This window comes from Sinocyclocheilus rhinocerous, unplaced genomic scaffold, assembly GCF_001515625.1.
Source record: "Sinocyclocheilus rhinocerous isolate Xijiao unplaced genomic scaffold, SAMN03320098_v1.1 scaffold464, whole genome shotgun sequence".
Taxonomy (NCBI): Eukaryota; Metazoa; Chordata; class Actinopteri; order Cypriniformes; family Cyprinidae; genus Sinocyclocheilus; species Sinocyclocheilus rhinocerous.
Genome location: NW_015627918.1, coordinates 18,704 through 46,003, shown reverse-complemented (window position 1 = coordinate 46,003; position 27,300 = coordinate 18,704). Strand labels below are relative to the sequence as shown.

General features: G+C 35.7%; 1 long non-coding RNA gene and 2 pseudogenes across 1 annotated transcript in view; 2 read left to right on the top strand and 1 right to left on the bottom strand.

Moving 5' to 3' along the window:
- The first annotated feature begins 2,151 nt into the window (after nucleotides 1-2,151).
- On the top strand, nucleotides 2,152-15,496 carry LOC107737060 (protein-glutamine gamma-glutamyltransferase 2-like; annotated as a pseudogene).
- A 4,353-nt stretch (nucleotides 15,497-19,849) lies between these two features.
- On the top strand, nucleotides 19,850-23,412 carry LOC107737059 (SLAM family member 5-like; annotated as a pseudogene).
- Nucleotides 23,413-25,737: 2,325 nt separating this feature from the next.
- The window catches only part of LOC107737045 (uncharacterized), a 5,856-nt gene continuing 4,293 nt past the window's right edge, over nucleotides 25,738-27,300 (bottom strand). The window contains exon 4 of the long non-coding RNA XR_001639757.1: nucleotides 25,738-25,886. This is a non-coding gene — a long non-coding RNA (uncharacterized LOC107737045). The remainder of the gene's footprint in view (nucleotides 25,887-27,300) is intronic.

The following is a 27,300-nucleotide window of genomic DNA, read 5'->3' as shown; positions in this document are numbered from 1 at the left end:
GGTATATTTTCAAAAGGCACACCTTTGTACCTAAAGAGTCCATATTGGTACCTTAAAAGTACAAAAGTGTACCTTTTGAAAAGGTACCGCCCCAGTGACAGCTTTTGTACCTTTTTTTCTGAGAGTGGATATAGACCAATAACCAAATATCTGTTCTGTGATCCTCAAACTTCCTGCTATAACACTGAAATGTTGTGCTTTGTAATTTAATAATTAATAATTTAATCATCATTTATGCATTTAGCAGATGTTTTTATCCAAAGCAACTTACAGTGCATTCAGGCTATACATTTTTTACCAGTATGTGTGTTCCCTGGGAATCGAACCCATGACCTTTTGCGCTACTAACACAATGCTCTACCACTGAGCCACAGGAATATTTAGCTCAAAAATCCCAGCATAGTTCATGGGGTTCAGTGAATTTTGAAAATATATACACGCAATCGCTTGAAAATAAATTTTGATCATTAATTTGGACTGTCTAAGGATTTTACACAGATACTTTTTTGTGTGAAAGTATCTGACTGTTCATTTTGTGTACTGTAATATACAGGATGTCAATACCTCAGTGGAGAGAGAAAGCTGTACTTTATTATTTAAAAGATTTATAATAAATAAAAGGTCATTATAATTTGCTCTGTTTTGTGTCTTTCTTTAGAAATCTTTCTTTAGACAGTCAGACGAACAAATGTATTAGCAGCCATAAAATTCTGTTATTTTAGTATTAATTATATCTACTATGATATTTATTATTTAGAATTTTTTATATTTTCAGTTTTCATTTTAAAATTTGGTCTAATTTTTAGTACATTTGTTATGTGCTTGTCATTTTTGCTTTAAAATACATTTATTTGTATTCAGCTTTTAGAAAAGTTAGTACTTCAACTTAAACTGTACTGCTGTTTTGTGTCTGGGTTTTCGATAGACAGGCATTCAGATGAACAAGCATTAACAGCTATGCAATCTAGCATTATTTGAGTATTATTTCTATACTATTATAGAATTTATACATTTTTACATTTGCTTGTATTTTTAGATTTTCAGTTTTCATATTAATTTTTAGTACATTTGTTACATGTTTGTCATTTTTATTAGTTATCTTATTAGTTTTTATTAGTTATCTATCCATTATTTTTATTTTATTTCAGTTTTGGATTTAATCATTTCAGTATGTCAAATAAATGTATTTCAGTTAGTTGAATTTAAAGTATTTCATCTAATATTTATATTTTATCGGATTTAATTCAGTTTCTGAAAACAGTTTTAGTTGTCAATAACAACATTGTTACAATCAACATTACACGGTTTACTTTAAACATAGTCTAGTAAATGAATAAATAAAGTTCTAGTACACATCCACTTATCCAAACAGCTTCTTACCTGATGAAATGAACTGTACTACACATTTTGCGATGATTTAAATTACAAAGTATCTTCACTACAATGAATGTTCAACCCAATGCCAGAACGAATGTTCAATGCTCTTAAAACATTAAAGCACAACAATTTTATTCATACATAATTAATGGATTTTTTTCTTTAAAATTTTAGTTGGATGTTCGTCTAACATTTTTTTAAACAACCTACTAAACATACATATACTACTTACTACTCGTTTCAAAATGTTCAGAGAACATTCAAAAGTAACATTCCTATAATGTTCGTATAATGATAAAATGGAACGTGCCCGAATGTTTTTGGTAACATTCCCATTAACAAAAATGAAAATTTAAAACTGGAGGTTTGAATGTTCAGAAATAACGGAAACATTACCAAAAGGAAATATTTTGTTAGCTGTGGGGACAATAAGGACACAAACAACACATCAAGAAACCCCTCGAGGGACAGTCCTGTCAGAGCTAAAACTGTCCAGTGAAAGTGACTGTCTGATTAACAACATTACAGTTGTAAGCAGACATGTACAGGGATGCATATATATATATAGATCATAATTAATGTGCTTCTATAACGCCACAGAGACTGTTTCTCAGAAATAGACTCATGTAACATGACCTGCTGTAATGTGATTTAATGCCATTAGTCATGGAAGACAGGAACTGTCATAAATAAGAGCTGGGGTTCAAAGTCTACGTCCCCTGACACCACCGTAACATTAGGACGCAACACCCGAAATATCTCTCCAGTGACCCCAACACCAGCTGAAGAAGTCACCCAACACGAGTCACTCGCCGAGCATTACCGCCAGAGACGATGGACAAAGGTAAGATCGCCTTCATGGCAGCTTTAGAAACAAACACAAGCACGTTTTTGTGGTGCATTTGCATATTTATTGGGAAAATGCATGAGAAATTATTTACGGGAAATGCAAACGCAAGGTCAGTTCTTTGCTTACATGCGTTTCAATGAAAAGCATTATAGAAATCTGATATCTGAAGCATGTTGAAACAGTTTCTTCGCTTCACGTATCAATCAAACAGATAATTGCACTGCAATACCTTAAAAATGTTTGTCTCAAGGTTAAAACACTGTTCAATCCTCAATACTTTCCTTCTACAATAGCCGTCAGTATTGCTGATCTCTATCACTCGTGACAGTGATCTGTTTAAACTATCTACAGCTTCATAGGTCAGAGTGCTAAAGCGGTTTTGCATCCGTTTCTAGCTGTGCAGGACATCCCTGTGCATTGAAAAGCATGCAAACCCATTCATTCTGATTCCTCTCATGTTGGTCAAGAATTTATGGGTCATGTGCTAAAAGTAGAAATGCTTAAACAGCAGCATGTTGTGCATGTGTTAACAAGTGCTTTGCTATTGAAATTTACAAAATCACTGGGAAAAAATCATGTTCTTCCACAGTATTTCTGTCTTGTTTTTCAGTACAAATATCTAAATATTCTTACTTCAAGATACATCTACTTAAGAAGCAAAATGACTTGATATTAAACTTAGTTTAATTTTTAAAAAAAAAATATATATATATATATTCTGACCCCACCAACAGATTTTTTCTTGTTTTAAGTGTAAAGTCTTTGATACATTTTTCATAAAACAAGACTTGTCATTTTGCTTCTCAAGTAAATATATCTTGATTTAAGATTGTTCAGTTATTTGTACTGGAAAACAAGACAAAAATACTGAGGAAGAACATACATTTTTACAGTGTAATTAGCACAATGCACAAATGACTGCATGTTTTTTTCTGTCTCTTCTCTTCACAGCGGTGGAGATTGAACGCATTGATCTGGCATGTGAGGTGAACAACACGAATCACCACACGCTGCTGAATGGTGTGGACAGACTGATCGTGAGGAGAGGACAGCCGTTCACCATCACTTTGCATCTGCAACCGGGAACTCACTTTCAAAACGGGGACAATATCAACTTCATCGCCCAAACAGGTTCCTCAATCACTTCCATCCTATGAAGACTTTACATAAAACATGCAACTACAAATATGAACCATTAGGTACCAAAGCAACCATACATCACGAATAAAAGCAGCCAAAGTTGAGCAGATTTAACTTTTAAGCAAATGAGCACAGCAACAACCAATGGGAGTGCAGAAAGTGAAGTTAACATGATCCACTTGGATAGGGGAGTTGAGGGGTCAGAGGTTAGCTGCTTAGTTTCAATAGTTAGTCCCTAACGGTAGATGCTGTAAAATCAATGGAAAAGAAAAAAGAAAAATAGTTTTCCATTGATGGCCATTTAAGAACTAGCCATGTATTGACAATTTATTATATTAAAAAAGGCAACATATAATTTTTTTTTAAATTATATCATACCAGATTTGTCACCATATATACACACATATATAAAAAACACAAATATTTCATTTTATTTAAATTATAATAATTATATTTTAGAAGATGTGCCTTATAGTATATATTTAATATATATATATCCTAAAACGAGCACAAAAGTTAAAATTTTGCATATGCATTTTGTAATTCTGAATGTAAATAATATATACCACAAATATTTTATTTTATTTTAATTACATAAACTAAATTTTAGAAGATGTAAATGCCATGTATATATGTATAGCATTTACATCTACTAAAATATTATTATAATTAAAATAAAATATTTAATGTGTGTAGAATGCTATATGTATATGTGTGTAAATAAAAAAATTTATTACAAATTTTATTTCAGTTATATTAATTAGGATGTAAATGCCTTTTATATATGTTTTTTTTTTTTTTTTCACATATACAATATGGCTGTCAATGGAAAAAGTGGGGGGGAAATGTGTGAATGTACAGTATATGTGCAAAAATAATAATAGTACAACAACAATTCATACATAAACTTTTACAATAAGAATCCACCACTGAGGTCTAACAGGCTCGGTGATGTCAGCTGAAAAAATAAATACTAATGAAATAGTAATGAAGCCACTGATAAATCATTCACAATTAAAAACATGCATGCAGGGCACTGAGTCATTGTTAATGACTTTGTTAAAACACTTACAATAAATCAGAGCTGGTTTAATTACGGGGCGTCGCATGACAGTGAAGTTACTCCTGTATTTAGAGGATTTACAGTGCTGAAAGGCACGACAGTAACGCTGCACACAGTCATCAGATCATTCACAAGTTTATTATTAGAAACACGATGTAAAGGCTTCAAAACATGCATGTCACATTTAAGATACTTGTGTTCATCCATTCATGTCTGTCTGTTGTATTTCAGGTCCGATCCCCTCAGCGGACGCACAAACCAAAGCCAAATTCAGCCTCAGTAGATTCATCTGCAGATCAAGCTGGAGTGCCACAGCAGAGACGTCTGACAGCATTGTGTCTCTGACTGTGTGCTCGCAGCCAAACGCTCCTATTGGAGTTTATAAGCTGATCCTGGATCAGGGAGAAGGAGTCAGTCTAGGAGAGTTTGTCCTGCTCTTTAACCCCTGGTGCAAAAGTAAGCTGTTTTGTCATTGGTGACCGATAATGAGAAGCACATAATTTAGAAGGAACAAACAATGGAAATGACTCCGGCTTTGTGCATAATTCAGTTTTTTTATTGGCAGTCTGAACAGCAAATATGTCTATGTGTTAAAACTGGATTTTTTTCATACACGTTTTAGTGTAAACGATCAGATACGTTTTTTTTGTCATTCTGAGCACAATGTGTATAATATATTACACCGCCCTGCATCATATTTGCTGAATGAAATCCAACACTTGTTTCTTACTCATTTTGGGGTGCTGATTAAAAAACATATTGCAATAGTTTGATCACAAAAAATATGATGCATTTTGTAGCATTTTTGCTTTTGCTTTCTTATTGTGCTCAAAAGTTTACATACCCTTGCAGAATCTGCAAAAATGTGGAGAACTTTTAACAAAATAAAAGGGATTGAAAAAATTGCATGTTATTTCATATTTTGTACTGTCCTGAATAAGCTATTTCACATAAGAGATGTTTACATATAGTCCACTAGACAAAATAATAGCTGGAAAAAAATATAAAAAAGACTCTCTAAGGTTCTAAGGTTTACAGAAGTCCTTCAGAAAAATCCTTTATGTCCCTCAAATTCTTTGGTTTTCCAGCATCTTTTGCATATTTGAACCCTTTGCCTGTATGATTTCATCAGATCCATCTTTTCGCACTGAGCACAATTAATGGATTCAAACACAACTATTACAAAAGCTTCAAACATTCACCAATGCTACAGAAGGAAATACAATGCATGAGGATCTGGGGGGTAAAAACTTTTAAACAGGATGTTGAAGTGTATGTTTTTCTTATTTTGTTTAAATATCATATATTTTATCATTTAGTTCTGCCCTTCAGAATCTACAGAAGATACTTAGAAGACAAAATAAGTGTCTAGTGGACTATATGTAAATCATCTCTTACAGTATGTGAAATATCTTAGGACAGTACTACACTCTTAAAAATAAAGGTGCTTCAAAAGGTTCTTCAAGCAATGCCATAGAAGAACCATTTTTGGTTCCACAAAGAACCATTCAGTCAAAGGTTCTTTAAAGAACCATCTCTTTCTTACCTTTTTATAATCTGAAGAACCTTCTTTCACCACAAAGAACCTTTTGTGAAACATACCCCTTTTCCACCAGCATGAACCGGGTGCTAGTTCAGAGCCAGTGCTATTACCGGTTCGCAGTTGGTTCAACTGGCGAGCCTTCTAAGAACCGGTTTGCCTTTCCACGGGCTAGAGAGCCACCACAGAGCCAGGTCTTACGTCACTGAATACGTCTCATCTTTCCCAGTAATGCTAGCATGGCAGTGCCAAACACAGCAGGCTTGTTCATGCAAACCGATCGGCGCACAACACCAAAGCACCGCGAAAGCGATCCAAAAGGACAAAGTGAGTCGTCTACTTTCCAATAACTCCTGTGGCACACCGACCGGTCCACGCAGCGCCGATGCAGCCCGAACAAGCCTAAACACACCATTAACAATGGCGGATGTTGCATTGCTATCGATGTTCATGGCTATGCGAACCTACATCGTCATCCAAACATGGCGAATTCAATGAAAGTGAAAAAGTGAAAGTGACGTGACATGTGGCCAAGTATGGTTACCCATACTAGGAACTAGTGCTCTGCATTTAACCCATCCTAAGGGCACACACACAGCAGTAAACACACACACACCGTGAACACACACCCGGAGCAGTGGGCAGCCATTTATGCTGCGGCGCCCTGGCGCCACAATGTGTTTGTGTTTAGCTGCTATTTCAAAAATGTCAGTCAAAAGTTTCTGTTCATCTTGTTGGTCACGGTATCCCCGCCCCTGTCCCTGACGCAAGTGGTTCTTACTTCTAGACCAGCAATGTTTTGGTGCTACTTACGAACCATTTTTCCTGGTTCGGAGCTGGTGCTTTGGGTGTCGAAAGACAAAGAACCGATTTGAAACTAGGCTCCGAACCAGCACTCAAACTGCCTTGGTGGAAAAGGGGTAACAGAAAGGTTCTTCAGATGTTAAAGTCACCATGAAATCAAAATTTTTCATTCTTATTTTTTAATGGAATACTGTAGTGTTTATTATAAATAATTTATCCGTGCACTTCATTATTTTTTTTTTAATTCATGTGCCCTTGTAATCTTTAATCAAAAACGTTAACCCCCCCCCCCAAAACGACTCCTCTTCTCTTCCGGTCGCGAGCTATGGCACAAGGGCTGAGCTAGTGACGTGAGGGGTAAACGCTGGGATAAACGACAGGGGGAAAAGCTGAAGCTGATGCTTCACTTTATAGCACTGACACCAGTCATGAGGGAGTATGTTACCCCTAAACATTGAAAAGATATTAGGATATTACAACAACATTACTCTTAGGACATCGCAAACTACTTTTTTTAGGAAAAAATTCCTAAATTCGCGCGCTGTTTAGGAATGTTTTGTGCCGTTAATCGTTGTCGTCATCCTAAATAAATAAATGAAAAAATTTATTCATGCTTGGGTGTCGGCTGTGAATCCAGTGGAGAGAAATCCCCCACCACTAACTGCAAACTGGCATCTTAGATCTGCCTCCATTTTGTTTGCAACGCCCCAACTTCCAACGATCCAATCAATTCCCGAAGGACGAAATCAAGTCCCGCCCTCTCATTTCAGATGCCATTTCACTCGGATATACGTCACAGCAGAGAAGAAAAGACAATCGCAACTTCCGTTTCATGCCGACTTTAAAGGTTCTTTATGGAACCATTTAGACAAAAAGGTTCTTTAATGGCATCGGGAAGCACTTTTATTTTTAAGAGTGTATAACATGCAATTTTTTCAATCCCTTTAATTTTGTTAAAAGTGCACCACACTTTTGCAGATTCTGCAAGGGTATGTAAACTTTTGAGCACAACTGTATTATCTCTTAATCAGCAGAAATACTGCTACAAACACAATTCCGTTCTTCCTCTGAGCCAGATTACAACTACTTGTTCAAATCTCAGCTCATTTTCTCATGTATGACATTATTTTATGCTTATGTAAACCTGATTGAAGGTTAGGATTATAGCCAATGAAAGAAGAAAATGCAAACATGAGCCAGATGTTTTCTGCACATGTGGGTTTTTTACTACAGCCACAGAAAATTACAGTGGCAATCAATCAATCAATATATATATATATAGAGAGAGAGAGAGAGAGAGAGAGAGCTTATTTATGTATTAAGTATTTTAATATATTTTTTCACTCCTTTGCAGATTGTAAAGTATGATACGTTTGACTGCTTTTGTTATTTGATAAGTGTAGTAAAGCTGATATATCATATGAAAAATTGCCATTCTTATTTTGTGAAAAACTGTACATGAAGGAAAGTTTTACATTTTTGCAAATCAGCAGAATTTTATAAACCCGTCCACTAATTTTTGTCAAATGCCATTTTTATGTAGACTTGATTCTAACGTTTGTAATCGTGCCACTGCTAATATTGTTTGCATTTGTATTTCTCACTAGTTGTAAGTCACTTTTGATCAAATCTAACAATAAACACATTCAAATGAATATTTTCTGTGTTGGTTGTTTCAGAGGACTCTGTGTATCTGGCGGGTGAAGCTGAACGGGAGGAATACGTCCTCTCTCAGGACGGGCTGGTCTACCGCGGGATACCCAAACGTATCACAGTTTTACCGTGGACTTTTGGACAGGTTCTGCATTTCAAAACATCTCTATGATTGCTTCATAGTAGCAACCTGTTCATCAGAATCTATTTTAAAAGCATAAACTAATTTGACTGGCTTTAATTCAATAGTTTTTAGTGTCCCAAGCAGCCAATAAAACATTCAGAAGGTATTAGCTTCAAAAGAATTAATGCTTCACTGATATGTTTGGTTTCTGTTTCCACAGTTCGAGCCTGGCATACTGGACATCTGTCTGCAGATTTTAGATGAAAGTCCAAACTATATGAGTGACACAGCTCTGGATTGTTCCGAGAGGAGGAACCCCGTTTATGTGACTCGAGTCCTCAGTGCCATGGTTAGTAACAGCCCTCAAATATTACTCTAAGCAACACTATCAAACTGTTTATTTTGAGACTTAAACAACATGATCTAGTTGTATATTAGTCTAGCAGCATAATAACATTATTATCACATGCTGAGAGTTGCTTTCAAATGTGAAACTCACCGCCATGTTGTCTTGTATTGTCCAGATCAACAGTCTAGGTGATAAAGGAGTTCTGGCAGGTAACTGGTCAGGTGACTATGAGGATGGCGTAAAGCCCACTGTATGGAAAGACAGCTGCTCTATCCTCCGGCAGTGGAGTAATGACGGCTGCAGGGCGGTGCGTTACGGACAGTGCTGGGTGTTCGCAGCTGTTGCCTGCACAGGTGATTCATTAAATTCTGCAATAATTATCACAAGTCTATTAACAGTCATTCAACCAATTAGCATGCAGATGCATCTAATTGCAGTTTCGTACGTGTTTCGTATGGAAAATACGAATGTTTGTTTCTGTTCATTTTGTTCGTCCAAAGTGGTCTGTTTTTCCAAAAATAGCCATTTTCATTGTCTACATTATTAAAAATGAAGGTTCTAAATTGCCATAGAAGCAGGTTTTTGCAGCAGTTGTTTTTTGGTTGACCATAAAAACCTTTCTGTGAACAGTTTTTCTTAATGTAAAAAAAAAAAAAACTTTGTTCACTATAAAGAACCTCTTGTGGAATAGAAAGGTTCTATGAATGTTACTTCTTCATAGAAACACAGAGCCAAAGAACTTTTGTTTTTAAGAGTGCGTGTCAGAAAATCTTTAAATATAGACCAGAAGAGAATTTTTTTTTTTTAAGTTTTCTTTTGTTTCAGTTTAATTTATTTCAAATAACAAAAATGTTTTTAATGGTTTTAATTTTAGTTAATGTAATAACCCTGAATTATAACCTTCACTTTTCGGGAATCATGTTTACTTTGTGTTGTTTAAGGCCCATTCCTTAATATGTCCCAATTATTTAAACTCTTCCCAATCATTTTCTCATATTATCTCAGATCTGGGGCGTCACATTTATTACTGATAAATCTTATGCATCAATACGACAGACGTATACCGACAGACGTATACCGTCCTGAGAATCATTTTCTCTAAAAATATTTCAGCAATCAAGTCATGTGTGTTTTCTATCCGCTGTTTAGAATCAGAACTAGTGGTGCCAGATGAATCACTCTTTTTAAGTAATTGGTCAAATGGGTTTGCAAAAAGGTCTGAAACTGTTTGCAATTCAGTTTGATTCATCATTTACCAACAAAACATGCAAACTGTTTTCTATTATTTGTCAATGACAGAGCAGCTCTTTATTGAGCTTACAGTTGTGAACGACTGTGTAACAAAGGTAAAGACAATTTATATCCAAACAGGATTGAAAAGGAGTATCAAAATATGGGCACACTACTGATGGGGGACCTGTGCCCCAGTACTGATGAAAGGCTAGAAACGCCCTTGTATCAGATATGATAAAAACCAGATCTGAATTTTGTGTTTGATTCATCTTCCAGTGTCCAGAGCTCTGGGAATCCCATGCAGAGTCGTCACTAACTTTGGATCAGCACGTGACAGCAATGCAGACCTAATAATGGAGCGTTTCTACAACGAATTTGATGAGAACATTGCTGACGACTCCATATGGTATGCATTGTAAAGCCAAAATTAAACATGATAAAAGTTTTTTTTTTTTTTTTACTTTTTTATTGGCATCTTTGGATCCATGAAAATCCTTAGATGAAGTACATCCATTAAACTTTGCATTGCACAAGAGGTTCTTTATAGTGGGAAATGGTTTGTCAGATTATTAAAATATTCTTCACACCAAGAAAAAAATATTGTTCTTTTAAGAACTGTTCACTGAAAGGTTCTTTGTGGAACCCAAAATATTTTTTCTATCACCTGCAAATCCCGCCTTTTGGAACTTTTATTATTAAGAGTTTAATGCAAACGTCCCTTGTCCGTCCTCAGGAACTTCCACGTTTGGGTGGAGAACTGGATGACACGTCCAGACCTAACGCTCGGTTACGAGGGCTGGCAAGCGAGTGACCCAACACCTCAGCATAGGAGTGACGGTGAGCCAAAAATCAATGCCTGATAGAAGTGGAGAAGTAGAGTCAATGAAGAAGTTCCTCAGTTCTGCTGTCCTTCTTCTGTCAGGCGTCTTCTGTTGTGGTCCTGCCCCAGTGAGAGCCATTAAAGAGGGCGAGCTCACTTTCAAATACGACATCCCATTCGTGTACGCCGAGGTGAACGCTGATGTGGTGGAGTACATCAAACTGAGAGATGGAAGGGTGTTTAAGATGGGCGGATCCACTACGGAGGTTGGGAAATCCATCAGCACCAAAGCAGTGGGTCGAGATGAGAGAGAGGACATTACACACAACTACAAGTATCCAGAGGGTAGGGAGGCATTCTGGGAACTTCATTCATTCATGGTTGAGGATCTAGTTTGAATGCAAGTTCAATTCCCAAAAGGGAATCCATAAACTTAGGGATGGGCAATTTTCAAAAATATAGTATTCAAATATTTGGGCTCATAAAAAATTAATATTCTAATATTTGTTTATTTAAATTACATTTAACGAGACATTTAATTTTTTAATAATCAAGTTTTTGTCACCATTTTTGAACAAGCTTATGATTAGGCATTATACACAACAATGTTCTTCTACAACAATGTTCCATTATATGTCAAGGTTTTCTTTTAGTTGAAAATATGTGTAAATATATATATTTATATAACTATAATACAAACTTCGGCAGAAGATGACATTCTGTGAACAAATACAATCAACTTGTTAACACGCTTTACAGCACCACCCGTGCATTTAGTTATAACTGACTATAACTTTTAGTTTGCGTGATTAGGATTTATCATGGATTCCCTGCATTTATGGCCAGCAAAGCAAGATGTAGTAAAATTTGAACAGCGTTTTTATTTTTTTGAATAATAATCACAGATTGAATATTCAACTATTTGTGCACACCCCTGCATAAACTATTATTGTAACTATTGTACCACTGAGCAAGTCACTTAATTCTAGGTTATCGTAGGAGCATCTATCCTGTTAAACTCTTATTAAGGACTCTTGTTAGGTCTAACGGCCCTAAAAAACAACAGCATGACTATATGCTGGTCCAAGTTGGTTTATGCTAGTTGGTGGTAGCTTGGTGCTGGTTTAGCTGGTGTATTAGCCAAGTACTTATTGGTCTAGCTAGTTAAAAAGCCTGGCAGAGAAACCAGCATCCAAAACATGACAGATTCTGGTCTTTTCAGTAGGGTAGAAAGATTGAGCATTATTTGGTACCAATGTACTGTGACATTAACAAATTCCACTGCCCCCGTTTTGATAAACACTGTATTCTGTCCAGGTTCTGAAGAGGAGAGAAGGGTTTATGAGAAAGCAAATCATCACAACAAACTGGCACAGGCAGGAGAGGAACCTGGTTTACACATCAATATCAGAGTAATCAACTTGTTAACACGCTTTACAGCACCACCCGTGCATTTAGTTATAACTGACTATAACTTTTAGCTTGCGTGATTAGGATTTATCATGGATTCAGAGTGACCCCGGACATGCAGATCGGCTCTGATTTTGATGTCTACGCGGAGCTCAAAAATAACACCATGGTCACAAAGTCCTGTCGGGTCATGTTCTATGCCCAAGCGTGTACTACAATGGCACACTTGGTGAAACCTGTGGATTGGGCGAGTTTACAGAGATGAATTTGGCTTCTACTGAAGGTGAGCCTGGTTCCATAAGTTTTGAACTTACTGTATATTTTGTATATGCATATGTATATAAATTACTGTGCAAAAGTCTTAGGCCATTCGTATTTTCACAGACAAAAAATGGTTTTAAGCCTGTTATTTCTATATTTTGCTGTAGTGTGTCAGTAGGAAATATCAGTTTACATAACCAAACATGAAGAAACCGAAAAAAAACTGAGACAGACTAAATCCTGAAGAACGTCTCCAAGACGCCTGAAGAAACCTGCCTGCAAAGCTACAGTACTGTGAAAAGTTTTAGGCACTTGTAAAAATGTAAAAATGCTGTAAAGTGAGGATGCTTTCAAAAACCCTGTCATAAATAGATTTTACAGTGGTGTGAAAAAGTTTTTGTCCCCTTCCTGTTTTTTTAATTAACAAAAGACAGGACACACTAACAAAAACATAAAAACAACTGCGGAGCACGCCACGGAGGCAGCCATCAGCGTCGGCGCCATCGCGAATTGTGTAAAGGTAACTCTGTGTCATCTTGTTTTATGTTTCAGGGGGTAAAGTAACTCTTCGACTGGAGTATGCGGAGTACAGTAAAGCCATAACTCAAGACAGGATGATCAAACTGGTGGCTTTACTCATCGATACAGAGAAACGGGACTTTTACAGAGCAAAGAAGACCATCTTACTTGATGCCCCTGAAATAATCATCAATGTAAATCTAATCTTCTGATTTCATTATACTGAGCTCTACAACTTACATTTACAGTATGCTGACTTGACAAAATTAATATACTGTTATTGTGCAGAATAGGGTATTTATCCCTAAACAGACACCAAAAATATTGTACAGTATCCTGCTCCAAGAATTTTCAAGCAAGATTCACCAAGTTTGGTACAGACCTACAGCCTATTCTGATGCCAAATTTTTTTTCTAACAGATTAGATTTATGGATATCCCAAAATCAACAGCAGCAATTACTCAGAAAAGTCATCCATAACACCTTAGCAACTCCCTAGCAACCACCCCTTAATAACATTTTTCTATTAAATTATTTTGTAGTTAATTAAATGTCCCAGAGATTAAAAGTAAAAACCCTCTATCTTACACAACAAACACTTAGATTGTGTTAATATAAAACTAAAAGTACACATTTTCAAATCATTCTGACTTCATGCTGCCTTCACTTGCAATCAGAATTATCATAAATACGAGTATCTTAGTCAGAAATTGGCCTAAGTCAAGTCATATTTACGACTGGGAAACTTTTGATACTTGAGTTTCCATGTTGGGCGTGCCATGAACTTTAACTTCAACGTACATTGCTTGCTTCTTGCCATTACAGTCATGGATTTACCCTACAGTTTCTTCAAAATACATTGGATATTGACTACAAATCTTAAATACATTTGGCATTAATTAGATTTCCTCGATAAAAAGGCAAGAATGAACCTGTCGTCCTTCATGATTCCTATTTTTTCTTACAGCAAAGCACTTGAACGTGACAAACTCATATTTAGGCTTCAGAAGTGGTAAGCAGGTAATTTTAGATAGCATGTGAAGGCAGCATTAATTCACTGTGGGCCTAATTAGTGCCATACTGAATCAGGAGGGTCCCCAGTTGCTCACTGAAGGTAAACAATTTGTACTTGTACATATGTAATCTGAATGAACGTATGCATGACTCACAGTACTAACAAGGTGTGATTTGGTCGCCTGCAGATCCTGGGTGTGCCGAAAGTGGGCCGAAACCTGGTGGCAGATTTAGCGCTGCAGAATCCACTGCCAGAGCCCCTGGAGAACTGTGTGTTCACTATACATCGAGCCAACCTGACCAACGGCAAACCCATCACTCATGAGTAAGTCACCCGATCACTCAGGACCAGGCTGTGAAAATACATTCCCCCACTCCTCGAGTGGACATACCTGGTGTCATTTCAACTCATCACGTGATCAGATTGGGAGACAGATGCAGTGGCATTTCTTCAGTGATAATATCAGTATAAGGAACACTGCTTTGAGGAAGTTATTTTAAATTTGTAGCCTCCCATACTACAAATAACTTTATAAAAGTAAACTACAACTTAATCAGTAGTTAGCTGTATAAGTTTTTAAATAAAATAAAACTGTCAGACATTATTTTTTTTAAGTGTTTAGCTTGTACAAATATAAGAGGTAAATTCACAGCAGTTTTAGCATCTACCTATACATCCATCCATCCATCCATCCATAACCATCTAGCAACCATTCAGAACCTCATGGCAATCACTTCTAATTTTGTTACATGTACTGCATTCTCCTTATGAAAGAGAGACATTTATAGGAGCACATCTGATAATTGGCATGCATTGATATCATTAAAAAAAAACAATACTACCGAAAAAAATGTTACCAGCATTACTACATTTGGTCAGTGAAGTCGGTATAAGTCTAAATTTCAGTTTACTTATTTTAGAGGTTTATGATACTATTATCAGTTTAAAATTTTTTTAAAAGGGACAATAAAAAACAAAATTAATGACTGAGTTTGGGTTGTTCATTAAAAATCACAATATTTGTTAGTAGCCTATGTATTACAGTCATACTCCAAAATTTTTATTTTTTTAGCAGCAGTTTTTTCCTGTGATCTGTAACACTGTCAGTACATTTTTAGCTTTGATTTATTGTTTTATATAAAATAAAAACAGTAAAAGTCTCATGGCTGTCTCATTTTTTTTCTTGGCAGGCTTGGAAGAGTTGGTCCTAAAGAGTTTGCCACCGCCAAAGTGGAGTTCACACCAAAGCTGCCAGGACAAAGAAAAATACTGATAGATTTTGCCAGCGATAAACTTCACAATATTGAGACTTTTGAGAATCTCGTCATCTATGAATAAATGAGCTGTTTATACTTATGCTTGTGATGTCTTATTATGTTAATGTTTTTTTAATTAACCATACTTCATTTTGGTGCTGGCACTTTCAAATTTTCAGAAAAATGCATGACTTGAATATGAAGCAATCTCCTTCCAAAATGCCAGTTTTGGTGCAAAAATTCATAATTTTTACTGTAAACACAGAGAAAATTATTCAGTTTACAAATAGAAGTGCGGTTGGAATAAATTTCCATCTATTTGCACACCTGATGTGCATTTCTCATATTAGAAAAATAGAATTTGAATATTGCATCAATGCAAAACTGCTCAAAAAGTCTCAAACTCTCATATAAGTCATAAATCTGAACTATAAAGTAGTTCTGCAGCATTTAAAAAAACAAGCCACAATCAGTCCCACCTTCAGCTGGAGTGAAGCTACCATCTGCCAACTGTGCTTTGGGTGTTTCAGTTTATGTCACTTAAGAGTGACTGAAAACCAAAGAACACTTTCTTGTGAGGAAACATTCTTAATTAAAACTTTTTTACACTTATTTTCTTCTGCAGCTCCTCTACAGCTCTTTCTCTGATTTTCTTTGTTTTCCTATAGATTTGAAAAATGGTGACATGGGACCAAACAAATGCTTCAACATGCACACCATCGATTTTCTCAGTGAACTCCAGCATGTGCTACCTTATACCGTCCTATTTTATCGCCATCTCTCTCAGCATCAACATGGTTCTTGGTCTTCCAGCAAACTGTTACATCCTGTGGTCGAGCGTGAAGGAGATGATTCAAGGACAGTCCACCGAAATCTTCGTCTTCAACACTGCACTCGTTGAGATCTTCTTCTGCTCCTCCTATGTTTTTATCATATGGCAGTATTTCTTTAATTGTACTTATTGCAAGTTTGGCATTTACTTTCCTGGTCTGTTGCTGTTGGTCGGTCGTCCTCTTTTTCAAACCTGCATCTGTGTGGAGCGTTACGTAGGGGTTCTCCATCCTGTGACCTTCTTGAAGCTCAAACCCATGAAATACCGGATCACCATATCCATCATTGGATGGATTCTGATCATTACCTCAAGCTTAATGGTTTCACTGAACATCATTGAACTTCATCAATTAGTTTTGCCAGAACTGCTTGTTTTTTTTAGCATCAAAGTCTTCAGCTGCTTGATGGTCCTGAAGGCTCTGAAGCACCCTGGACCAGGTGACGACTTCAAGAAGAAAGAGGGAGTGAATCAAGATAAACTCAAGGCTTTTCGGATCATTCGGATCATGCTGGTGTCCGCAGTGCTTATGTACGGTCCTATGATTATTTCTCTTGTGCTTTATTATTTAATAGATTTAAAGAGGTTTCTTTTGTTCTGGTCTGGGGCCTTGTGCCTTGGGCTCTTGACAGGGTTTGTGCATCCTTTACTCTATCTCAAAAGAGTTGGAAAAATCCCCTTTTGTTAGAGGAACTTCCCACATTTTCGTGTCTCAAAAAGCACAAGACAAACAAAAACTGAAAATACTACTATTACTTTGATCTAATATAAAATTAAAGGGATATATCCCCACTCAAAAAATTTAATTTTTGTCACCATTTACTACCCTTATGTAATTCCAATACTCTGGCGGCAGAGAATGATATATTGAAGAACATTGGGGTATAAACAAAATTGGACCCCACTGACTTCCATGTTAGATATTTTTACACAGCAAGAAATGTAAACAGATTTGAAATTACACAAGGGTAAGTAAAGTAGAACTTTCAAAATAAAATTTTGGGTGAACTATCCCTCTAGCAAAAGCCTGTCTGATACAGTAGTGTATAAGAGATTAAGAAGATGTGCTGTACTTTGAATCACACCTGAAGATACAGTTTTCTGAATACCATGTATCTCTTTATTTGTTCATTATATTTAGATTTTTATATATATATATATATGTATATGTAATAAAGAACTAAAATATATCAATAAAAGAATCATTTAATGGACGTGTGCTTTTATTTTCACATTAAATTGCCAAATGAAATCTTCCTGCATTTGGGTTGATTGACTGACATGAGTTTTGTTTGTATGTGAATGCTCCAAATGAAGTCAGACCCCCTGAAAGAACCAACATGCAACCAAACCGAAAGATTAGAGAGTTCAGGTTTCTGCACAATTTACATAGTTTCCAGTCATTTAGTTTGGTGTACTTGTATGTTTTATCAATTGTGCTCTACCGTGACAGCTGTGTCAATAACAAGTGTGTTTCATCCTAGAAAACCATCATGCAACAACATTTTAATGTCACAACCTAATTGGTGTACACCTCTCAACTCAATGTCTGTGGTTTCACCTGTGCATTTGAACTTTTACCATCTATAATTTATGAAAGAGCAATATGTATTGAAATGGCATTTAATGAATCAGAAGACGGGTGCAGTCATGTGCACCTGCTATCTGCAATAACCCTCAAATCCCATTCACCTTTGGACATATTCAAACCTGCCATATTATGATCACTTACAAGACACACAAGAACCAATGCATTTGACATCACTGAATTCAAATTTGTTGTGGCATCTCAGCCATTATTTTTCTTTTTTTCAATAGCTTGACGAATGTCATGCCCAGTTGGAGGACAAGGGAAAATGGGAAAGAGGATACATCTGCTTTTGTTGTTATTTGTGTTATATGTTGTGTGGTATTTGTGTTTTATGTTTTAAAGTGTTTATTTTTCACATTATACAAACCCAAGAATTTACTTATCAAAACTAGGTAGACCACTGTGGATGTAAATTGAGCCATCATTTGAATATATTGAAATATTACACGCATTAAAATAAATGTTATTTTTAGTGCTATCAAACAATTAATCGCATCCAAAATAAAAGGTAAGGTAAGCCAAAAAGGGCTTACAATGACTTACAAAGATACATAACAGCTACAAGTGTATGCACTACTTGCTTTATGCAAGCACTATATAGGATAAATCACTATACCATGTCTTATTAAGGGGAGCCGAGCTCCCCCATAGTTCGCACCCTGATCCCCCCACTAACTGTCTCAGCCATGTCCAAAAATTACTTTAAATAACTTCGCAAAAGTTGTCCCTTTAGGCTTCCCATAATGTCACTGATTCGTCGATTATTTGTAACTTCACCTTAGCAGACAGTTTAAATGAGTAAACTAGGAAAACACTGTCGATAGATTTAGGCCTACCAAAGTTTACAAACGTAACGGCATCTTGTCTTAATTTTTTTTGTAAAATTTTAAAAGTGGTCAGTTTGTCTTAAACGGAGTTATTTCCAGATGTTATAAGAACATATTATTTTATAGACATAACTCTGATAGCAATCTATGTATAGTACACATTGTTATCAGAGTTTTGTCTATGAGATATTACATTTGGAAATAACGCAGCTCCGACCAAACGTCAACAAAAAACTCTGATATGCTACAATTAGCGGCAGATTTTATGCGCAACATTACATCTAATTCATAGAGCGGACTGTAGCTCTGAATGATTTTCGATGTGACAGAAATTACCTCACAAGTACTACAACAAGTAGACAGCAGTCATTAAAAAAAAAAAAAAAAACATGTAAATAAACCGTCGGCCCCGCCAGCACCGCCCAGAATACTCACAAACGAACGATCAAATCCATTCGCGATGTATGTAGAAATCCAAGACGCCAATAATCCTTCAAACTGCGGCGATGGCTCTCACGTGTCACTTCTTCGCGCACTTTTTTGCGCACTCTGTTTTCCCGCCCCTTCAACCTTTTTCCGGTAAATCAGCTATCCAGTTATCATCCAAATATGAAAACAGTTAGAAAACAAAGCAGAAAATGTATTTATTTTAAAAAGGAGTAATGCAGCATTGTGGCATGTTTTATTTACAAATTGAAATAAATTTACTTCCCTTTAAAAGTAAATTTTAGGGCAAATTAAAGATTAAAGATTAAAAAAAAAAAAAAAAAAAAAAAAGAAAGAAAGAAACGAAAAATATTCCAAAAGAAAAGAAATCCATAGCACAAAAAAGGAAAAACTAACAAATGCAATTTAATATAATAAATGTGGTTCTAGTATTTTTCCTCTATTTATTTAAACATAAGCCTTTTGCAAAACAGTCTGGCATTCATTGTTCTGTTGTCTTGTCCCGCAGACATAATTGAAGGCTTTTTAAAGATGGAAAAAATTATTACATAAAATAATGAAAACACTAACATATTAACAGGTGAATTAATTTCTGGTGAAAAACAGAAGGTTAATTATGTTTCCTGCACATCTGTCTGCCTGTTCGGTGTCTAAACAGATTAATGCACATATGCATCAGTTGGAAAAAGTTATAAAGATGAGTGGACAGGTGTTTGAGAGCCAGTTTTCAGTACAGCACTGCCCTCTTTTGGTGGAAGCCATGTCACTGATGTCATTGCAGGTCACTTCCTCCAAAAGTCCATCTGCTCAGTTGAGTTTCAGGTGCATCATCGAGAGGACAACAACTCAACGCAATATCAACAAATACATTCATCAGTATGTGGGCTTTCATCTTATATTTCATCTGTGTGGAGGGTAAGATGACACACATTACATGCATATTTTCATTGGAATTGTATTTAATTGTCCTCAATACAAAAGGTTTCAAATTGTACACTTCTAAAATGTGTCTGGCAACTCTAAGCCACAGTTCCATACTAGTATGAACACTCACGGATAAGCAAATATTCTTATGACTTGCATAACCGTGAACTTGTGAGAAAATGCAGCTGAACGTGTGGCCTGTTCAGTAAGCAGTATAAATTATTGATTTCTGATCTTTAGTAAATATACACATTTCATAACCAGTCTAATCTATAACAATATACAGTATATGAATGTTCTGACTGTTCTTTTTAGTCATTGTTTTGTAGTCAAATTTAGAATAAGTCAGCTGTGGAATCAAGTTGTGGCAATCCATTTCTTGATGTTGCAATGACATCAACAAATCAGAAAAAAAAGAAATCAAATATTGAAATAATATTATACACAAGTCACCTTAGTGGAAACACTGACATAACCATTTCCTGCTGACTTACACTCGGTCTCTTTACATTCATACAAAGCTAAATTTAGAAAAAGAAAGAAAGAAAGGATGGAAAGAAAATCCTTTAATTTTAATCATTTTTGTAATTTCTCAAAAAAATTGCATCTGTTTATGTGTTAAACTAAAGAGTGCCATATTTTCATTTCTGCTGTTGGTTTCACTTTTCAAGGTAAAGAAACAACTTCTGTCCTTTATGCAGCATTGTCTGAAACCGCAAAAAGACTTCCTTTATCCCTCTTTAGATCATGTTCTGTCAAACCGCAGACCTGCTAGTGTTGCAATACAAACATGCATGACAAGAAGAAATCGAAGATCTTGCTATTAATTCAAAACCTTATCATTATTCAATCAGTTGTTTGTCGGTCAGGCAGTCTTGATTTTTAGCCACTATACCACACTTCTTGTTTAAATCTGGTTAAGACAATTAATATGAAATGAACTCTACAATCTTCTCTGAAGAATCTTGCATCTAAGTCTATGGTTTCAAAAACAGTCATCCTATAATAGTAATCGCATAATTCATGCATGCTGCAATGGATTTTGGGAGATTTCAACAAATCCAATATGAAATGGTTAGACAACCATGCACTGTTTTATAGATAAAATAATTCACAACTGTGATTCAAAAGGTCCCGTAAAATTAATAATTTGCATTTACTGAAATGTATGCATGAAAATATAAATGACCTGGACTGTATTATTAAACACAGGTTTGTGTCGACCGCAGTGTGTTTATGTGGTGAACTGTTGGTTGCCCAGAACATCAGACCATTGAAATTCAACAGGTGTTTAGAAACCGTTATTGTCAATACCATATTAGTAATTTGTTTACCTGTATATTTCACCTGCTTTCATACTGCTTCAGTGGGTGGAGAGGCTGATGATGCTGAAACAGTTAAAGTGATGGAGGGAGGTGTTCTCAGTCTGCAACCTGGAGTTGATGATCTAAAGGGAGACGTTCAGATACTGTGGTCGTTTGAAAGTGGCAGACAAAATACTCGTGTCGCACAGATGCATCAAGGGAAAATTTACACTCATTATAACACGCAATTCACTGGCAGAGTGCAGTTAGACCAAAAAAATTGAATTTTGACCGTCACAGACATCAGAACTAATCAGTCTGGACTGTATGAAGCCTTAATCATCACCGGTGCACACATCACCGGACGGAGATACAAAGTCCATGTTTATGGTAAGTTACAGCTGCAGCCTCTGTTGAAAAATAACATGTAAATTATAGGATAATAATTTATTAGATTTGGTTCCATAGTTATTATTGCACTGCAATACTGGCCTCTTTAAGGGAGATATGGCTTTAAGGTGATGTGCATGTTTCCTTTTGTCCTAAAGCACCCGTCTCTGTACCTGCCATCAGGAGTAGCTCATCAGTTAGTGTGCACCAATCGACAGGTCTGTCTTTATGATTTCTATCTGAAATAATACAATTTACCGTGGACTTTTGTAGCTTACAATTCAGCCTTTTTTCTCTCAATTGCAAGTTTAAAATTCAGCCTTTTTCTTGGAATTGCGAGTTTATAAATTGCAATTGCATCTGCAATTAAATTCTGCATGTGTATGTGGTTTCAGTAAAAAAAAATCTGAACTGCAAGATTATAACGATCCAGAGACCTACAGCTGCACGGCTGTGAATCCAGTGAGCAATAAGAGCGTCCGTCTTCACATGAAAGAGATCTGCCCACGACAGGAAGGTGTGACACACAAACTACATTTACCACAGAACTCTGCCTGCCGTAATGACCTCCGTGCAGTGTTTTCACAAAGACATTTAACGGCACAGAAGATGTTTTTAAATAATTCTCATGTCTTTCAGATTGTCTGGATCACTGTGGCATCACTGAGGCTCTGATTCGTCTGGTTCTGTCTGGTCTGGTGGGAATCACCACTGTTGGGTTTCTTATTGAACATTTGAGGTTCTGCTCATCTCAGAGAAGAGCTGCTGCTTCTGTGTGATGATGATACTTTTGAACTGCAAGATGTAAACTCAGAATTCTGAGAAAGAACGTAGAACTGCGAGATGTGAACTTAAGATTCTGAGAAAAAAAGTCAGAATTGCGAGATGTAAATTTAGAATTCTGGGTGAAAAGTCAGAATTCTGTGACGTAAATTTGGAATTCTGGGAAAATAAGTCAGAATTGTGAGATGTAAAACTCACAATTACCTTTTTATGTTTTTATTCCATGGTGGAAATAAGCTTCCATAAAATGATTCCAGAACTTCTGCAACAATACTAAAGAAAAAATTACACCCATTTGAGCAGTTTTGATATGATGCGGTTTGTTGGTCTCTTTGTAAATTATGATAGCAGTAGAAATGTCAGTGTCTTTCATGTCTTTCAGGTACACAACAGGAAACAGAGGATTTCTGCTCTGTGGTCTGCTCTGTGAAGAATGATCGAGACGTGTCTATCTCGTGGTATAAAGGAGGTGAAATGCTGAATCAGACCAGCAATCCTGATCTCAGCATCAACCTCAGTTTAGCATTAGAGCTTCATTATAACGATCCAGAGACCTACAGCTGCACGGCTGTGAATCCAGTGAGCAATAAGAGCGTCCGTCTTCACATGAAAGAGATCTGCCCACGACAGGAAGGTGTGACACACAAACTACATTTACCACAGAACTCTGCCTGCCGTAATGACCTCCGTGCAGTGTTTTCACAAAGACATTTAACGGCACAGAAGATGTTTTTAAATAATTCTCATGTCTTTCAGATTGTCTGGATCACTGTGGCGTCACTGAGGCTCTGATTCGTCTGGTTCTGTCTGGTCTGGTGGGAATCACCACTGTTGGGTTTCTTATTGAACATTTGAGGTTCTGCTCATCTCAGAGAAGAGCTGCTGCTTCTGTGTGATGATGATACTTTTGTGAGATTCGGTATAATTGCCATTTCCATTTTCACTCTTAAAATATATATTTTGGTTCTGTTGTATTTTATAACTGTGAACCAGTTTCTATAAAACTAAAACAACAAATAAGTTCTGTAACATGTACAGCAGTATGAAATATTTAGATTATGTACTCTGAAAAAAAAAAGGAATTTCTATTATAACAAAGAGGCTTATTCCAATGTGGTCTGTTGTATTATATAAAATATATGATTTAATTTGACAATGAAACAAATGAAAGTAATTTTAAGAGTCATGGTAGAAATAGTTCCTTAACTGATTGGTTAACCAGTGTTAAACTGGTAACTAGTGCCCATATTCGAGTTTTATAGTGTGCATTGCTGCACTTTTTTGTTGTTAGACAATATACACAAAATGTTTTTATACTTGTATTTTTTGCACATTTTTGTGTGTGGGGATTTAGAATGTTAGAACTACTTAAAAAAAAAAAAAAAGATTTTTTCCTGTTTTATTTAGTTAATTAGCACATCTCACAGTTAATGATAATTAGGGACATTAATATACAATCTGATCATTTCTTTAATGAGATGCAAATGTTTTTCTCTGTATGTTTACTTTCTGTTGTTACATCACAAGAATCAGTTTAGCCAACACACGTACTGTAAGTAACAGAAAGGAAAGCATTTAAGATGATAAAAACGTTTTTATTTAATCTTTTTTATCTTTCAACTGTTTTGGTTCTGCTTCCATATTTCAATCCAATCAACTGACAATTCTGCATAACCAGTTTTACTCTGAAGACATTTTGTTGTATGATTATGCAGATTTTAAGAAATACACTGTTGTAAATGTCTTTATTCAGAGAAGTCTAACAAAATGTACAATCTTCAGTAACACTGGAATATATTTTAAATAATAAAAATAAATACAAACAATGCAAATAATCAACAGAATGCACAGACAATACAAAAATATTATAATGCTGCTCACAATTCATGCAGGAACAACAAAAACTCTCAAGTGCAAAAACCCTCTTGGTCCAAAACCAACAGCTTATATCAATGATTAAGTCAAAAAATACTTTCTTGAAACACCACTGGTAAGTTAGGGTTTGAAGAAACAAATCAGTAAATCACACATGATCCCAAAATCAGCAACTGATTTTCAAATCTTACCGTTCGACTGAATTGAATGTTCAAATCTAATATATAAAAATACAGAACTAGCTTACTACTCAGAGATCACAAAAGCTACGATAAGCGCTACAGTATCTGTATGAATACTTAAAAACAAATACATAATTCAGCCAAAATTAAATGTGTGCTTTTTTTTGCAAACTAATTATATTAAACAAAGGAGGTATTTTTAGTGTACAATGGTGCTACAATTAAAAGCAACAGTTATTTGGCCATTCATACTGATGCTAAATTATTAGATTACACAGTATTTCTAAATCTTTGGCTCTATCTGGTGGACAAAGGCAGCAGAATCACCAGGGATCAAAACAGCACCAGTGGTTACATTCCTCAGTGAGCGAAACAACCTTTTGATTCCTTACAGTCGACCCGTCTTGTTATTCCATTCAGCTTAGTCCTGCACTGGATGAGCTTGCAATAATACAGTAACTTCCATGATCACTTAGGGTGTGTATCTCTTGAGGCACTGCCTGTAAGTCAATAGAAAAACACAATTACAGGATGCCATGCAAATCCAGTGAAAATAATGATGTAGATGCCAAAATATAAACTATAACTACTTTAGGGTTAACCATTCCATTGTCATTGCACAATAAAATTACACCAACCTGCATCATATTTGCTGGATAAAATCCAGTACTTGTTTCTTACTAAAGAAAATATTATTCTTGTCTTCCTTTGTGCCGTTTTCACATGTGTGAATGATCCTGAAGACATTATGTGATGCCTAATCCTGATTTCAAGGCTAGAACTATAAAGAAACATGGGCTAGATGTGTTGTGTTACAACTGTGGATGTTTTAGCAGCAACAAAAAATTGCAGATTTTGTGGGGAAAAAAAGCTTATTTATTTTTTATAAACCTGTGTTTGTGTTAAGTTCTCTGAAATTAAATAGAGTATTTGAACATTTTTCCACTCCTGTGCAGATTGTAAGTTAAATAATACATTTGAAATACTTAAAACTTTTGACTGCTTCTGTTATTTTGCATTTAAGCTGATACATTTATGTTTTTTTTTTACTATCTTCATTCTTACTTTGTAAAATGTACATGATGGATAGTTTTAATTGATATTTTTGAATGCAGCATCAAATTAGGATAAGGCAGGTTAAGATAAATTGCTCTGCAATGATACTTGCCTTCCCATGTTTCCTATAAATGACACAAATAACAGCACAAATGATGACCAGTAAAACGAGGACCACTGCAGCTGTGCTTATGCCTGCAGTAAATGATTTACTGTGCACGGCAGATGCTGGTTGTTCAGGGCTGATGGTCCTGAGTGGAGGCTCTGTAAGAAACAACCACAACAAAAAATGCGAGTGAATTCTTACAAATACCTGTAATAAATGTACATGGATTTTCACAATTTAGGTTAAAATGCATATATGCACAAGGAAAGAGTTCTAGAGGAATGGTGGAAGTTTAGAGAAAAGCAATATGGAATAAAATAAGTTAATAAATAGTTTAATTTAAAATAAATTAAAAGTTATAAATAATAAAAAATATCTGCATATGTACATAAACAATTAATTAAATTAAATAAACAAACATAAATAATACATCTAACAGTATGAGGATGATCATATTTGAGGTTCTGTGGCATCTAAAAGATTGGAAACCCCTATTTTAAATCACTAATCTGTCTATCCATTAATCGCTTTCAATATTTTGTCAGGAGGACTACAAAAAAGGATCTTTCCTTTTCTACTTCACGATTACAGCTAGGCTATATATTGCTTTTTATTGCGTTATATTTTGCTGCATAAACTTTGCGTGATCTGCTATTGTACAGAACAACATAACCATAAGCAGCTCCGACTCGGTGCTCTCTGTCAGGTCCGCGCCCACGCGCGCCCCCTCATGACGCAACATGTGACAAGTTCGAGTCCCTTTTTTTTTTTTTTTTTTTCTTCCTCCTTTATTAGGATTAGCAACAAGTATACAAAAATATACAACCCTAGTAACAACAAAATAAAACAAACAAACAAACAAACAAAAACACAGGGCCAGGGGTAATATAAATTACATTATATAAAGTAAAGGTGCCTCAAAAGGCACTTTTTAACAACCAGGCAAAAGGTCACAGAGCATTCAGTCAACTGTACATTATAGGAAAGAACCAATATTATAAGATGCACACAATGTTATCGATTTTAAGGCTTTAACATTGCTGGAGGTAGATATTGTTTCGACAAGTTCGAGTCCACTGTCAAGCGGTTGTTAAGTGGTGACGTAAGAAGCGCTGTTTCCGGGTCCAAGCCACAACTCGCTTCCCTTGAGAATATTACCTCAGCAGCCGTTTAAGAGCACTGTTTATTCATATTAAACATTTAAGCTAAACGTTTTCAAACTTACGGTCTACACTACAGTCTCCATGCTCACAGCGTCCCAAACACAAATAATTTTTATATTTATTTATTTATATTTTCATTGCCTGGCTATCTGGGATTTCGGTATAGAGTTAAAGGTTAGGATTATAATTTTTTTTGGTAGTATTATATCACATTGTGAGTGTATATTAGCACCTTTTGTTGTTTTCTCGTGGTATCTGATAGAGCGTTTGGACACGGAAGCGGTGACACGTGACGTCAGACTTAACAAGCGGATAAGGTGGCATCCATTTAATAATTTGAATTATAATTAAAATGTACACTCAATAAGTTATTATTGCATACTGTTTTATAATGTATTACAATGCTGAG